A 16,310-nucleotide genomic window follows, 5' to 3' on the forward strand; every position below is an offset into this window, starting at 1 on the left:
ACTCTCTCGCTCACTCTCTCGCTCACTCTCTCGCTCACTCTCTCGCTCTCTCGCTCACTCTCTCGCTCACTCTCTCGCTCACTGTCTCGCTCACTCTCTCGCTCTCTCGCTCACTCTCTCGCTCACTCTATCGCTCACTCTCTCGCTCACCCTTTCGCTCACTCTCTCGCTCACTCTCTCGCTCACTCTCTCGCTCACCCTCTCGCTCACCCTCTCGCTCACTCTCTCGCTCACCCTCTCGCTCACTCTCTCGCTCACTCTCTCGCTCACTCTCTCGCTCACCCTCTCGCTCATTCTCTCGGTCACTCTCTCGCTCACTCTCTCGCTCACTCTATCGGTCACTCTCTCGCTCACCCTCTCGCTCACTCTCTCGCTCACTCTCTCGCTCTCTCGCTCACTCTCTCGCTCACCCTCTCGCTCACTCTCTCGATCGCTCTCTCGCTCACTCTCTCGGTCGCTCTCTTGATCGCTCTCTCGCTCACTCTCTCGCTCACCCTCTCGCTCGCTCTCTTGATCGCTCTCTCGCTCACTCTCTCTCTCCTTTTTTTAACAAGGTTGCCTTGATGTTTACTGTTCAAATCAGCAGTACAGACACACAACGACATTCACTGTAACTTTTATGACTGGGGAAAAGTCGGGTTACGGGATCATTAAAAAAGAACCACACAACCCAAAACCACTCCAAATAAACATTCTTGTAGTGTACTACAACAACAAAAAAACAGTGCAAGCGATAGTAGTGTAATAAAGCTCGTTGAGGCGACTTCTGGAATCCGTCTTTTATTCAACTTGTATTACAGTAGTAATATAATATAAAAGTAGAAGCGAGTATACTGCATGGTTACCTGCGTGGACAAAAAACAGCAGATTTGGCAAAATTGTCACGAGTTGGGGATACCTTGAAAGGGAAAACAAAATCTTAAAAATCAAAGTGTTCCGAGTTTGGACAAAGCGAAAAGTGCAACCTCTTGCTATTTGCACCATTCCACAAGACAGTTACTCACATTTCCTTGAGATTAAAAAAAAAGCACAATTGTGCTACCAGTTCACAACGATTGAGTAAAGACATTTCAGTTTCATTTATTTGGAATAACCCTGTGAGCCATTCGGCTCTTGGCTCAATAGAACAGCATACAGCCATTTGCTAGCCACCTCATCCAAATTGCCAGTTCACTTTCCCAAAGAAAATCCTGTTGGGGATTACTTCAAAACTAATATTGAGTCAATTGATTATTACATAGTTGTTTCAAAGGCCCAATTACAAATGGCACAATTTTGGCAAGCGCAAAAAAGATAAAGGTCTGGTCTTTGAACAGCCATTACGTGCCATCTCACCACATTCTGACAAGACAATGGGAAGATTTGGTTTGTTTCACAGTTCTCCCAAGCCGGCAAATGACAACCTTCTTGGACATCTTTCCACTCGCTGTCTGTTGTGTGTCTCTCTCTCTGTGGGTCTTTGTGTTGTCTTTCTGGGTGTGTGTGTCTATGCTGATGGCGTCCAATCCGTGTATCACTTTCCCAAACACCAAGTGCTTCACCATTGGAACCTCCTTTGCCAGGAGCAGCTAATCTGGCTGTGACGGTCCCACCTGATGACGGAGACTTGTGTTGCCTCCGAAACGTCGTGATTTTTTATTTTATTTTATTTTATTTTCATTCATTTTGATGTTTTACCTACGTGACTTTACCGAAAAAACCTAAGAAGAATATGATAATTGTTTTTTTACCCTTTTATCTGGCAACAAAACGGACACCTTTTTTTTTTTTACAGGTGTAATGCGGGCGTAAGCGACCTTCCGGATGTGACGTCACGGGGGGTGGAGTCATGTGACGTGGGGGGAAGGTTCGGGTCCTTAAGCGGGTAAACCGGAAGGAGTCGGCAGTCGGGGTGTGAGCGGAAAAGAGTGAGGCCACGCGGGCGAGTGTGGAGAGGGGGGGGCGCCGACGGCCATCGGGAGCCAACCCCGAAGATAAGAGGAAACTGAGGAATGGTGTGCAGCTGCAGAGGAGACAGCCAGAAGGGCTGCGTGTTAGAGGCAGCGGTGTGGCTGCCAGGAGGAGCTGCGGAGAGAGAGAGAGAGAGGGCTGCGTGTTAGAGGCAGCGGTGTGGCTGCCAGGAGGAGCTGCGGAGAGAGAGAGAGACAGCAAGAGGCTGTCAGAGCTGCGGAGGGAGAGGAGTTGCAGCGAGTACAGCCAAGGGGGGCTGTGTGAGAGAAACAGCAGCGGAGCTGCTGTTGTGGATCGGGCCGACATTGGAGTCAGCACCGTGGAGAAGCTACAGAGTAAAGACAGCCGTGTGGGTGTACAGCACGAACCGAATAAAGGACACTGAGCCAGACATCGTGGTCCAGTCGTTTATTACACTGGTGTCGGAAGTGCAACGGCATGTCGAAACAAGTGAGGAAGAAAGTTAATCCGGCGCCTGCATCGGCTTCTTCGTCCGACGACGACGAACTCCCTCCAACCATGGATCCTGTTGGGGTGGTGGAGGAGAGCCCGGCTGAGGCGACCACGGGAACGGGAGTGGAGGATGTTGGCGCGGTGGCGGGTCCGTCGACATCATCAGACGCGGATCAACGATGGCAAGCGATGGCGGTACAACTGGAGGCACTTAAGGACGTCCTGGCGCATCTATGCCATCTCGTCGCGCCAGGGACGATGGATGATGCAATTGGTGCTCCGCGGGCCGCCACGTTGCCTGTCCTGCCGCCGCCATTGCCCACGCGGCAAGAGGCCGCCATTTTGCGCGCTCCGTGGCGCCAAACCGCCATCTTGGCCACGCCGCGGGCCGACGCCATTTTGAATTTGCCATCACAACCACCACCATTGGAAGACGGCGGGAAGAGGAGTCGGAGTCGCCACCTTACAACGGTTAAAGAATTTTCCGTCGGTGGGGACTGGAGCGCGTTCGCCTGCCGCTTCTTGGCGGCGGTACGCACAGCAAGATGGACCGATGCGGAGGCTTTGGAGGTGTTGCCGACTCTCCTGGACGACGAATCTGTCCGATTCTTCCGTTCCATAACGACCGATAAGAAGGCAACTTTATGTGGTGTTTTTCAAGAAATGGCCGATGCTTATGAGCCACCAGATGATGCGCATCGGCGATTCGCTCAACGACAACGAGCACCAGAGGAGTCGCCCGTGGCGTTCAGGGGTGCGGTGCTGGAGCTGGCCATGGCAGCTTATCCTGAGACGCCACAGGACCTGCTCGAGCCTCTCATATTAGGGAAAATGTTGGAGCTGTCTCGGGATCTAGGGATCCCCATGCCGGTGTGTGGGCATGAGAAGCTAACTTCCCGGACGGCTGCTAAGTGTCTCGATGCGCAATTCAACCTCCGTCGCTGGAAACAAGTGACGGCGTGGACGGGGGGGCCCGTCAAAGAAGGGGATGCGCTGGGGTGGAACCCTGCGCAGGCTGTCTATGTTCCGGATGACCGGGGCCCTCAACAACTGACGGCCGCCTCCGCTCCATGGACGGGACGCGGCGGGCCGAGACCGCGCGCGGCGCTACCAGAACGGGGCCGTCAGGAGGCGAGGCCTGCGCTTCGGCGCAACGAGGCCGAATGTTTCCGCTGCGGGCGTAGGGGCCACTACGCCAGAGACTGCTGGGCCCGCTTCCCGGCTCCGCCGCAGCAGGAGGCCTCGGCACCGGTCAAGTCGGCTAAAGATCCTCCGAAACAGGCATGTCGGCACGCACCAGACACTCAGCAAGGCTTTACACCTCACCCATCACCGTCGTTGCGCCATCCTAACGTTGTGGTTAAAGCATGCCCTTCGACGGTGCCTTGTCGCTCGGTCACGCAATGGCGCAAGTTGGCACGGAGATTCGTCGCGGCCGCTACGGGCTCGTCCACTGTACCGGGGTCTATACAAGGGGTGGACGTACGCATTTTGGTCGACTCCGGCGCGTCTGCGACTATTATTTCGGATGTCATTTTTCATCTGTTGGGCATCCCGCCGGGGGCTGTGCGTCCGGTTTATGGGTCGTGCGTCGCTGCGAACGGGGGTAGCATGGGTATCGTGGGTCAGGTGGATGCTAAGATATCTATTGGGGATGTGTCGGCCTCGGGTGTTGTGTTGATATCGAGATCTTTGGCGGTTCCTTGTTTGTTAGGCACCGATTTTTTGGCTAAGATGCCCATTTTGATCAAAATCAATGAGAATTGTATTGAACTGCCGGGGGGCCGTCAAATCTCGTTTCTGCCGTCGCCCTGGGGGCGACCTGCTTCGGCCGTACAAGTGCAGGCGCTGTCCGTCGCATCTGTGGACATCCCACCTGGTACACAGATGCTTATACCCTTGCGGTATCGGAAGCCCCTGCCTGATCGGCTAGGAGCAGTAGGGGTCTTGTTGTCACCGTCCGCCGCGATAACAACCGGGTTGGCGTTAGTGGGGGCACAGACCATCGTCCGGCCGGATCAATTACCGTTTTTACAGGTGCTTAATGCGGGGGGAGAAAACGTCCGTGTCCCGGCCGGTACGGTTGTGGCACATGCCACTACGGCGTTTGCGACCCATGATTGTCCACATAGCCGGGGAGTTGTTGCTGGGGTTTCCGAGCCAAGGAGTTCGGATGATCGTTGGGTTGCTCATTTATGTGACGAAAATTCTTCCCTGTCCATGGAGCAACGTGGTGCGCTGCGTAAATTGTTGTTGACATATTCCGATGTGTTCAGCTCCGATGATTTGGATTTGGGCCGCACTTCGTTGCTTTACCATCACATTGAGACGGGCGATGCTGCCCCTATTCGATTAAATTCGCATCGGTTGAGTCCTGCGGAGCGAGAACACGTACGGGGGGCAGTGGAAGACATGTTGGCTGCGGACATTATATCGCCATCTAACAGCCCATGGGGCGCTCCAGTCGTCTTGGTTAAGAAGAAGGATGGCAAATTGCGATTTTGTGTTGATTTCCGCAAATTGAATAAGATATCGGTGGCAGATGCGTACCCCCTGCCGCGTATGGATGACTCCCTCGACGCATTGTCGGGGGCTAAGTTCTTTTCCACACTGGACCTCTCTTCGGGATTTTGGCAGCTTCCCCTTGACGAGTCCTCACGGGAGAAAACCGCATTCCGTACGCCGCAGGGGTTATTTCAATTCAACTGTCTCCCGATGGGATTGAATGCGGCCCCTGCTACATTTCAAAGATTGATGGAGCTCGTTTTGACGGGGTTGCAGTGGGAGACATGTCTTATATATTTGGACGATATCATTGTCTTCAGCCGCACATTTGATGAACATTTGACGCGGCTGGAGACAGTGTTCACGAGGATGCGTTCTGCCAAATTGAAATTCAAACCAAGGAAATGTCACCTACTGCAACGGTCCGTCCGCTATTTGGGGCACATTGTGAGTGCTGAGGGAGTGTCCACGGATCCGGAAAAGACGGCGTGCGTCCGGGATTGGCCGACTCCGGCCACCGTGGGGGATGTTCGGCGGTTTTTGGGATTTGCCTCGTATTACCGAAGATTTGTGCCGGGGTTTGCGACGATTGCGAGGCCCTTGCATCTCCTTACGGGTAAAGGACGGAAGTTTGTTTGGGGACAGCCGGAGGAGGCGGCCTTTCGGAGTCTGCGAGATCTATTGGCCACGGCCCCAACATTGGATTATCCCGATTTCGATCACCCATTCATTCTTGATACGGACGCGAGTGACACAGGTATTGGGGCGGTGTTGTCACAGTCTAAAGGGGGTGTAGAGCGTGTCGTGGCGTATGGTAGCCGAGTCTTGTCTCCTGCGGAAACCCGCTACTGTGTCACTCGCAGAGAACTATTGGCGGTTGTTTTTTTCCTACGGCAATTTCGACCATACCTCTACGGTCGTTCTTTTATTGTGCGTACGGATCATGCGGCCTTGCAATATGCCCTTAAAATTGACCAGCCATTCGGACAGTTGGCACGTTGGTTGGACACGCTACAGGAATTTTCCTTCCAAATTCAACATCGGAAGGGAGTGCGCCATGCGAACGCTGACGCACTTTCCAGATTACCGCGGCGCGCCCCTTGTAAATGTGAGTCGGGGACGCATAGGTGTTCGCCGATTCCAAACCCCCCTCAGCCGCTTACGTTGGCCGTCGAGAAGTCGGACACTCCGATGGAACCGGGACCGACTGATGGGGTTTTGAATCTGCCGCGGTCTGTCTGGATCCGGGAACAGATGATGGATGAGTCATTGGTGTCCTTGCGGAAGCGGTCTGCTAGGGACAATGGGAGTCCGAGTACGGCTATGGGGCCGCAAACCGCTCTCCGAGATGGTCTGCTTATGTGGCGGGAGGGGTTCCAGGAACGTTGGCGCCTGGTGGTACCAACGTCCTTGCGATTCGAGTTGATTAGAACCCTCCATTGTGACACTCTCTTACATTTAGGGGTGCAGAAGACCTTGTTGACGTTGCAACGTCATTATTTTTGGCACGGCATGGCGACAGATGTCGTAGGGCACGTGCGCGCGTGCCCTGCGTGTGCACGACGTAAGCCGCCGAAACATCCTTACGTGCCGCCTCTCCAGTCGATTCAGGTGTCTCGAGTCAATGAATTGGTGGCACTGGACATATTGGGACCTTTTCCACCATTGGCGAGGGGTAATAAATATTTGCTGGTAGGGGTTGAGTACCTCTCCCGTTGGCCGATGGCCTGGCCGTTGCCCGATCAGTCGGCCGCGGCCATTACCGACGCCTTTTTGTTTGGGTATATTATGGATAAGGGGGCGCCTGAGAGACTCCTCACGGACCAGGGCAGGAATTTCTCTTATAAATTATTGGCGGAAGTGTGCGCGGGCCTTGGGACTAAGAAAGTACGGACATCCCCATACCATCCGCAGACGGATGGTATGGTTGAACGGCTGAACAGGACATTGTCTGCCATGCTTTGCCATACCGTGAGTGAACAACAATCAGATTGGGATCTGCACATCCCCGGGGTGCTTTCGGCGTACAGGATGACGCCTCATACGGCTACAGGATATTCGCCGTTTTACCTTATGTATGGTCGGGAAAACGTGCCGCCGGTGGATGTGCAATTGGGAACTGGGGTGAAGGGACCTCGTAAACCACTTCCTGAATACATTCAGGACACGGTTCGCCGAGTCACGGAGGCGCGGGAGAATGCCCGCGTGGCTACGGCCAAAGCCCAGGCCCGGAACGAGCGATATGCGCGACGGTCTGAGGGGGAGTGCCCTTGGAAGGTTGGGGACCTAGCCTGGCTTCATTGTCCACAGGTACGTCCGGGGACCTCGCCGAAATTGCACAAACCCTGGCATGGTCCCGTACGCCTCATTGCGGTTCCCAACCCACAGTCAGCACGCGTCCAGATTGGGTCTCGTCGCTGGGTTGTGCATACGTCGCGCTTGAAACCATATGTTGCTCCCTTACATGATGCGTCATCCCCCAATGTTGCCTTGCCGGGGTCTGTTGCTGCTGACTCTCCCCTGCCTGCGTCCATTGATCTTGCTAGAGCGCCTGTCGTACCTGTTCCAGACAGGCCGGCCGTGACATTGCGGGGGACGAGGGGCCCTGCTCGGAGGGCGCCTGCCAGGTCTGCGGGACCTTCGAGCCCTGCAGCCCTTCCGACCCAGCTGCGGGCACGGTCACAGGACAAGCCCAAGACTAACTCTTTAGAGACACGGGACGGCGGTGGACTTCCAGCTGCGACAGGGGGATTACCCCCTGTCATTCCTCGACTTTCTTCGCGTTCCCGTTCTGCGAGTGGGCCGCCGACCGTCCGGGACGGGCCGGCGACCCGCACACGTTCCAAATCGCTTACGTTTCGTTGATTGTTGTTGTCTTGTTATTTTTTTCTTACAGTTGTATTTATTGCATGCTTTTTGTACGTTCGTTGATGTTAATTGCGTTGTTGTTGTTGTTCTTGCTGTTACATTGTATGCTTAGTGTCCTTTAGGGGGGGAAGCTCGGTTCGCCGCATTACGATTTGCTATTGGTCAGCCGAGGTCGGCTGGGATTTTTCTACGGGGGAGGGTGGTGTAATGCGGGCGTAAGCGACCTTCCGGATGTGACGTCACGGGGGGTGGAGTCATGTGACGTGGGGGGAAGGTTCGGGTCCTTAAGCGGGTAAACCGGAAGGAGTCGGCAGTCGGGGTGTGAGCGGAAAAGAGTGAGGCCACGCGGGCGAGTGTGGAGAGGGGGGGGCGCCGACGGCCATCGGGAGCCAACCCCGAAGATAAGAGGAAACTGCGGAGTGGTGTGCAGCTGCAGAGGAGACAGCCAGAAGGGCTGCGTGTTAGAGGCAGCGGTGTGGCTGCCAGGAGGAGCTGCGGAGAGAGAGAGAGAGGGGGCTGCGTGTTAGAGGCAGCGGCGTGGCTGCCAGGAGGAGCTGCGGGGAGAGAGAGAGAGGGGGCTGCGTGTTAGAGGCAGCGGTGTGGCTGCCAGGAGGAGCTGCGGAGAGAGAGAGAGACAGCAAGAGGCTGTCAGAGCTGCGGAGGGAGAGGAGTTGCAGCGAGTACAGCCAAGGGGGGCTGTGTGAGAGAAACAGCAGCGGAGCTGCTGTTGTGGATCGGGCCGACATTGGAGTCAGCACCGTGGAGAAGCTACAGAGTAAAGACAGCCGTGTGGGTGTACAGCACGAACCGAATAAAGGACACTGAGCCAGACATCGTGGTCCAGTCGTTTATTACACAAGGAATCATGTTTGCATTGAGCACAATACCTGCATTCCGACCGCAGGTAAATATTACGTAGAAAACATGGGGCGAACATAGACATGGAGTAGGGAGAGAGGGGGTAGAGAGAGAGGGTAGAGAGAGGGGGTAGAGAGAGAGGGGGGTAGAGAGAGAGGGGATAGAGAGAGAGGGGGTAGAGAGAGATGGGGGGTAGAGATAAAGGGGTAGAGAGAGGGGGTAGAGAGAGAGGTGGTAGAGTGAGAGGGGGTAGAGAGAGAGGGGGGGTAGAGATAAAGGGGTAGAGAGAGGGGGTAGAGAGAGAGGGGGTAGAGATAAAGGGGGTAGAGAGAGAGGGGGTAGAGAGAGAGGGGGTAGAGGGAGAGGGGGAGAAATGGAATATTTGATATCTCAAAAACCCGATGTGATGGACAAAAACTGATGCCAGATTTGGAATGAGCACCCCAAAATTACATTAAACCCGTTGGAATACATTATGCCAGAAAAAGTGTGTTGACCAGTGCAATCAACGTTTTTGGGTGTTAGATCGCCGCGTTATTTATAAATGTGTCGTAACCCTCCACCACCCGACACGGCCAATCAGCAAAACAAGTGTCACGTTGACAAAAGACAAAATAATGGTAGGTTTTTACCCTTTTAACTGGTACAAAACTGACACCTTTATTCAAGGCATCATGTTTGCAATGACCACAACACAAGTAGTCAATAAAGCAAACAAAAAGAAGCAACTCTGATAAGGATAATAATATGCACTGTCCTTGAATAAAGGTGTCAGTTTTGTACCAGTTAAAAGGGTAAAAACCTACCATTATATTTTGCCACTGGTAAAAGAGATCTCATGGTGAAAAGACAAAATAGTTCACTGCTTTAGCCCCCACACCGGTGTGTTGAAGCGTGAAACCACAACATTCACAGTTTTTGAGTAGTACGACGTTTCGCTGGTAATTGCATCCAGCATCATCGGGCAATTCGCCAGAATTGCTTATGAATAATATTGGTCGCGAAAGCCTGCTACGTGTTCAACTGTTTACATTGCTGTTGTGGCTTTATTTTGGTGAAAACTTTGTTGGTTTGGACATGTTTTGTTTGTTGTAGTACGGAGTTAGATTGATGGCTTTGATCGAAGTTGTCTTGTGGTTGTTGTTGTTGTTGTTGTTTGACTTACATCCCACTGGGATTTCTGGAATTTTTGCTGGGTTTTTTTTGCCTGCATTTTCTGTTTGCACATAGTCACATAGTCACTTTAAGATGTTTTTTTGTTCATGTTTTTGTTTGTTGCGGTTGCACCCGATTCAAGAGCCGAATGGCTCACAGGGCTACACCAAATAAATGAAACTTGAAACTTGTAGCCAAAATCTTTAGTGAAATCTTTCATTTTAAAAAGGGGGGTTTACATAAAGCAAAGCATTGGAAAAAAAACAAAAAAACGAAATGATGAACGAAGCAAAGTGCCGACTACACCGAGCATCTTCTTGTTTCCTCTGATCGTAAAAAAGAGAGAGACACGGGGAGAGCCAGACAGAGACAGAGAGAGACTCTCAGACCCAAGACTTAACCGCAGATGCTCAGGAGCTGCCTCTGTGCCTCCATCACCCCCGTCATGAAAACGCAATGCCACAGGTTAGTCTCTGCTTCCATCTGCTGATCGCTAGGAAGAATTGTTGCTCATCCCTCTCGTAATAATAAGTTCATCGTCAAGCTCCGCGCTGAGATCACGGGCTTCTGAGATTAAAACCCTGGGTCTGGGTGTGTCTCTCTCCTAAGAGGTTCATAATGGCCCTGTCCAAGTAGCTGGACTATGCAAGTTCAAGACCTGGGTGAGTCTATCTCTCTCTCCGTCTCTCAAGAGGTCCATGATGGCCGTGGGGTGATGAGATTGTGGATCTGGGTCTGGGTGTCTCTCTCTCTCTCTCAAGAGGTTCATGATGGCCGTGGGGTGATGAGATTGTGAATCTGGGTCTGGGTGTGTCTCTGTCTCTCAAGAGGTTCATAATGGCCCTGTCCAAGTAGCTGGACTATCGACAGGTGACATCCTTGCACGCAAGTTCAAGACCTGGGTGAGTCTCCCTTTCTCAGGAGGTTCATGATGGCTGTGGGGTGATGAGATTGTGGGTCTGGGTGTCTCTCTCTCTCTCTGAAAAGGTTCATGATGATGGCCGTTTTGAGATCATGGGGTGATGAGATTGTGGGTCTGGGTGTCTCTCTCTCTCTCAAAAGGTTCATGATGATGGCCGTTCTGAGATCATGGGGTGATGAGATTGTGGGTCTGGGTGTCTCTCTCTCTCTCAAAAGGTTCATGATGATGGCCGTTCTGAGATGATGGGGAGATGAGATTGTGGGTCTGGGTGTCTCTCTCTCTCTCTCTCAAAAGGTTCATGATGATGGCCGTTCTGAGATGATGGGGAGATGAGATTGTGGGTCTGGGTGTCTCTCCCTCTCTCAAGAGGTTTATGATGGCGTGAGGTTACGAGATTGTGGGTCTGGGTCTGGGTGTCTCTCTCTCTCTCAAGAGGTGGGTGCGGTGGGGGGGTGGGGTGGGTGGTGGGGTGGGGTGAGGGGGGTGGGTGGTGGGGTGGGGGGGTGGGGTGGGTGGGGGGGGTTGGGTGGTGAAGGTGGGTGGTGTGAGTGGTGTGAGTGGTGGGTGGTGTGGGTGGTGTGGGTGGTGAGTGGTGGGTGGAGTGGGTGGTGTGGGTGGTGTGGGTGGTGTGGGTGGTGAGTGGTTGGTGGAGTGGGTGGTGTGGGTGGTGTGGGTGGGTGGGTGGAGTGGGTGGGTGGTGGGGGTGGTGTGGGTGGTGTGGGTGGGTGGGTGGGTGGAGTGGGTGGGTGGTGGGGGTGGTGTGGGTGGTGTGGGTGGTGAGTGGTGTGGGTGGTGTGGGTGGTGAGTGGTGTGGGTGGTGTGGGTGGTGTGGGTGGAGTGGGTGGTGGGTGGTGTGGGTGGTGTGGGTGGTGAGTGGTGTGGGTGGTGTGGGTGGTGTGGGTGGAGTGGGTGGTGGGTGGTGTGGGTGGAGTGGGTGGTGTGGGTGGTGTGGGTGGGTGGGTGGAGTGGGTGGGTGGTGGGGGTGGTGTGGGTGGTGTGGGTGGAGTGTGTGGAGTGGGTGGTGTGGGTGGGTGGAGTGGGTGGTGTAGGTGGGTGGTGGGAGGGTGGTTGGGGTGTGGGGCACTCTTTGAAGTGCCCGCGGTTCAATGTGAAAGTGATTTGGTCACGGAGGCTTTATTCAACACAAAGTCAGGAGATGTTTTTATTTCATTTTTGAAACGGCGCTAAAGCGAGCTGAAATATGCTGCGTCTAACGTTTTGAAGAGGGTGAAAAAAAAGCGTCATTGATGCATCCGTCACCCTGGTAAGCCTCGCGGTGTAAGTGCGCGAGTTTCTGTGTGTCAGTGTGTGTGTGTGTCTGTGTGTGTGTGTCTGTGTGTGTGTGTCTGATGAAAGTTGCAAGCGAGAATTTCATCATGGCTTGCGGCTGGGGTTGGCATCGTCCCCCACTCCTCCTGATGTCGAGGGTAAATGGGCGAGGTTTAGGACTGTGGCTCATGCAGCGGCAATGGCTGCTTTGGGTACGCGGTCCAGACCTCCCCAGAGACCCTGGCTGACACAGGAGGTGTTCAAGCTGGCTGAGAAAAAGCGACAGGCCCACTCTCATAGTCTACAGCATCCCACGTCAGAGAATGAGGTTAACCGCAGCCTTCACTCGGAGGTTCGGAGAGCCGTGAGGCGCTGCAAGGATGGGTGGTGGTCGCGGGTTGCTGAGGAGATGGAGTCTGCCTCAGTGGCCCGCGATCACAAATCACTATTTAACTCCATCAAAAAAGTAACCTGCGACGCCACACCCCCAGGAACAGGTTTGCAGATTTGCTGAGCATTTCTGTGAGGTCCTGTGGGAGGGGAAATCCCTCAGCCAGGAAAACATCGTGGCACAAAGTGGGGATAACCCTGCTGAGGCTGCGATGCCTCAAATATTGGAAGAGGTCACCCCCTGTGAGTGGCTGGCTGAGGTGCCATCTGTTGAGGAAGTATTGAAGGCGATCCAGGGTCTGAGACCAGGAAAGGCACCGGGCAGAGATGATCTCCCAAGCGAAATGCTGAGGGAGGGTGGCGTTTGTGCACAGACTGCACTACATGACATCATAATAACAGTCTGGAACACTGGACGGGTTCCACAGGATTATAAGGATGCCCTGGTAGTCCCCCTCTTTAAGAAGGGGGACCGCACAGACTGTAACAACTACAGGGGCATCTCACTCCTCAGTGTGCCGGGAAATGTCCTGGCAAGGATTATTCAACATCGCCTTGCTAGGCACGCTGTGGAGAGGCTTGCGGAGCCCCAATGCGGTTTCAGGAAAGGGCGGTCCTGCACAGATGCCATGTTTTCTGTCTGTCTGCTACAGCAGAGGTGTAGGGAATTCCAACAAGACCTACATCTCTGCTTTATTGACCTGGTCAAGGCCTATGATACCATCAGTAGGCCTGGGCTCTGGGTTGTTCTTCGTGCTTTCGGAGTCCCTGACCCTCTGCTCACGATCATTAAGGACCTTCATGATGGTGAGCGGGCCCGGGTAAAACTACATGGCCGGGAGTCAGAGCCATTCCCTGTACACTTTGGGGTGCGGCAGGGATGTCCTCTGGCTCCCACATTATTTAACATATATTTTGACCACGTAGTTCGTGAAGCCTTCAAAAGCTGCACCGGGGGAATTTTCATTTGGTACAGATATAATGGGAGGTTGATCGATGCCCAGGTGCGGTCAAGGGATGGCTCCCTATTTGTCAACCACGTTATGTATGCCGATGATTTGGTAATTGCTGCTCATTCAGAAGAGGAGTTGGAGACGATTTTTCTGAAACTGGAGTGTGCCACTAAGAGGTGGGGCCTTACCATCAACCCCACCAAAACTAAGCACCTTCCTGGGTATTTTGTACCATCGGACACTCCACCCCCACAACTCCCAATCGGTGATTGGGCAGTTGTGGAGAGATTGGAGAGTTTCCCATACCTGGGCAGTGTGCTCATGACCGGCTCCGGTTTGGCAGCGGAGGTCTCACTCCGAATCAGTCGAGCGGCAATATCTTTTCATCGGTTGCGTAACGCTGTGTGGAAGCTACCTGGTCTGTCGCTCCGCACGAAGCTTCAGGTCTTCTCGGCCACGGTCATTCCCTCCCTTCTCTACGCTTGCGAAACGTGGACCCCCCTAAAGGAGCATATTGGTCGGTTATAAACATTTAGGCTGGACTGCCTACGATCCATCCTGGGTTTAACCAGGCTGGATTGTGTGAGGAGCTCACAAATCCTTGAAATATCTGGGCAAAGTCCCATTGGTGAGCTCCTCCGGCAGGCAAGGCCGCGTTGGCTGGGTCATGTAGCCCGCATGCCCAGCCACCGCATGCCTAAACAGCTTTTATTCGGCCGGATCGAGGGGGCTAAACGGGCGCGGCACGGGCTAGAGAAGAGATGGAGTGATGTGGTACAGGAGGACGTGGAGCTGAGTGGACTTGCCGATGACTGGTACCAGCGGTGTCAAGATCGGCCTCTGTGGAGGAGGCTCGTGAAGGACGCTACTGGGCAGTTGGAGGAAGTCGCCCTCCAACAACAATGGGCTCTGTGTGGTGAGTCTGTGGGTCTCTGTGTGATGAATATATGGGTATCTGTATGATGAGTCTATGGGTCTCTGTGTGATGAGTCTATGGGTCTCTGTGTGGTGAGTCTATGGGTCTCTGTGTGGTGAGTCTGTGGGTCTCTGTGTGGTGAGTCTATGGGTCTCTGTGTGGTGAGTCTATGGGTCTCTGTGTAGTGAGTGTATGTGTATCTGTGTGGTGAGTCTGTGGGTCTGTGTGTGGTGAGTCTGTGGGTCTCTGTGTGGTGAGTCTGTGGGTCTATGTGTGGTGAGTCTGTGGTTCTCTGTGTGGTGAGTCTATGGGTCTCTGTGTGGTGAGTCTATGGCTCTCTGTGTGATGAGTCTATGTGTCTCTATGTGGTGAGTCTATGGCTCTCTGTGTGATGAGTCTGTGGGTCTCTGTGTGGTGAGTCTATGTGTCTCTGTGTGGTGAGTCTATGGCTCTCTGTGTGAGTCTATGGCTCTCTGTGTGGTGAGTCTATGGGTCTCTGTGTTGTGAGTCTGTGGGTCTCTGTGTGGTGAGTCTATGGGTTTCTGTGTGGTGAGTCTGTGGGTCTCTGTGTTGTGAGTCTGTGGGTCTCTGTGTTGTGAGTCTGTGGGTCTCTGTGTGGTGAGTCTATGGGTCTCTGTGTGGTGAGTCTGTGGGTCTCTGTGTGGTGAGTCTGTGGGTCTCTGTGTGGTGAGTCTGTGGGTCTCTGTGTGGTGAGTCTGTGGGTCTCTGTGTGGTGAGTCTATGGGTCTCTGTGTGGTGAGTCTATGGCTCTCTGTGTGGTGAGTCTGTGGGTCTCTGTGTGGTGAGTCTATGGCTCTCTGTGTGAGTCTGTGGCTCTCTGTGTGGTGAGTCTGTGTGTCTCTGTGTGGTGAGTCTGTGGGTCTCTGTGTGATGAGTCTATGGGTCTCTGTGTGGTGAGTCTATGGGTCTCTGTGTGGTGAGTCTATGGGTCTCTGTGTGGTGAGTCTGTGTGTCTCTGTGTGGTGAGTCTGTGGGTCTCTGTGTGGTGAGTCTGTGGGTCTCTGTGTGATGAGTCTGTGGGTCTCTGTGTGGTGAGTCTGTGGGTCTCTGTGTGGTGAGTCTGTGGGTCTCTGTGTGGTGAGTCTGTGGGTCTCTGTGTGGTGAGTCTGTGGGTCTCTGTGTGGTGAGTCTGTGGGTCTCTGTGTGGTGAGTCTGTGGGTCTCTGTGTGGTGAGTCTATGGCTCTCTGTGTGGTGAGTCTATGGGTCTCTGTGTGGTGAGTCTATGGGTCTCTGTGTGGTGAGTCTGTGGGTCTCTGTGTGGTGAGTCTATGGCTCTCTGTGTGGTGAGTCTGTGGGTCTCTGTGTGGTGAGTCTATGGCTCTCTGTGTGGTGAGTCTATGGCTCTCTGTGTGGTGAGTCTATGGCTCTCTGCGTGGTGAGTCTGCAATCACCCCCCACCCCCCCGAGTCTTCGTGTTCAATGAGAACCCAATACGTCAATCCGCTCGCCAATGTCGCCCAACCAAGATCAACTCCCAACCCACCGAATTTCATTTTAATACATACACAATATCTATTAGATGTTTTTTTCTCTTTTCTTTTTTTACAGGACTTTGATTAAAGTTTTCAATCTTTACCTTCACGTCGCATTACCCTGTCGATCGAACTCAAGCGGATGAACGATCCGTTCGAAAATCTCTGCGGAAGCGGTACGACTCCCGTAGCAATCACGCGGATCTGCGGCGGGCATTCCATCCACAGGACCCCAACGTACAATGCGCGGACGTCATGAAACTCAAACAGAACCAGGGGCAACCGAAGATGCTGGCGGTAATTGCCAGCGAAACGTCGAACAACCCAAATTCTAAATGATTTGAAGAGTTCGTGACGGCAGGAATCCATACCCGTTGGTTCTTTCGGTAAAGTCACCTCTGTGTGTCTACGTTGTGTGTCTCTGTCTGTGTGTCTGTCTATGTTGTGTGTATGTCTGTGTCTCTGTGTTGTCTCTCTCTGTGTCTACGTTGTGTGTCTCTGTCTGTGTCTATGTTGTGTGTCTACGTTGTGTCTCTGTGTGTGTCTCTCTGCTTGTGTCTCTGTGGTTGTGTCTCTC

The sequence above is a fragment of the Lampetra fluviatilis genome, chromosome 64 (genome assembly GCF_964198595.1).
Source record: "Lampetra fluviatilis chromosome 64, kcLamFluv1.1, whole genome shotgun sequence".
NCBI classification, from domain to species: domain Eukaryota; kingdom Metazoa; phylum Chordata; class Hyperoartia; order Petromyzontiformes; family Petromyzontidae; genus Lampetra; species Lampetra fluviatilis.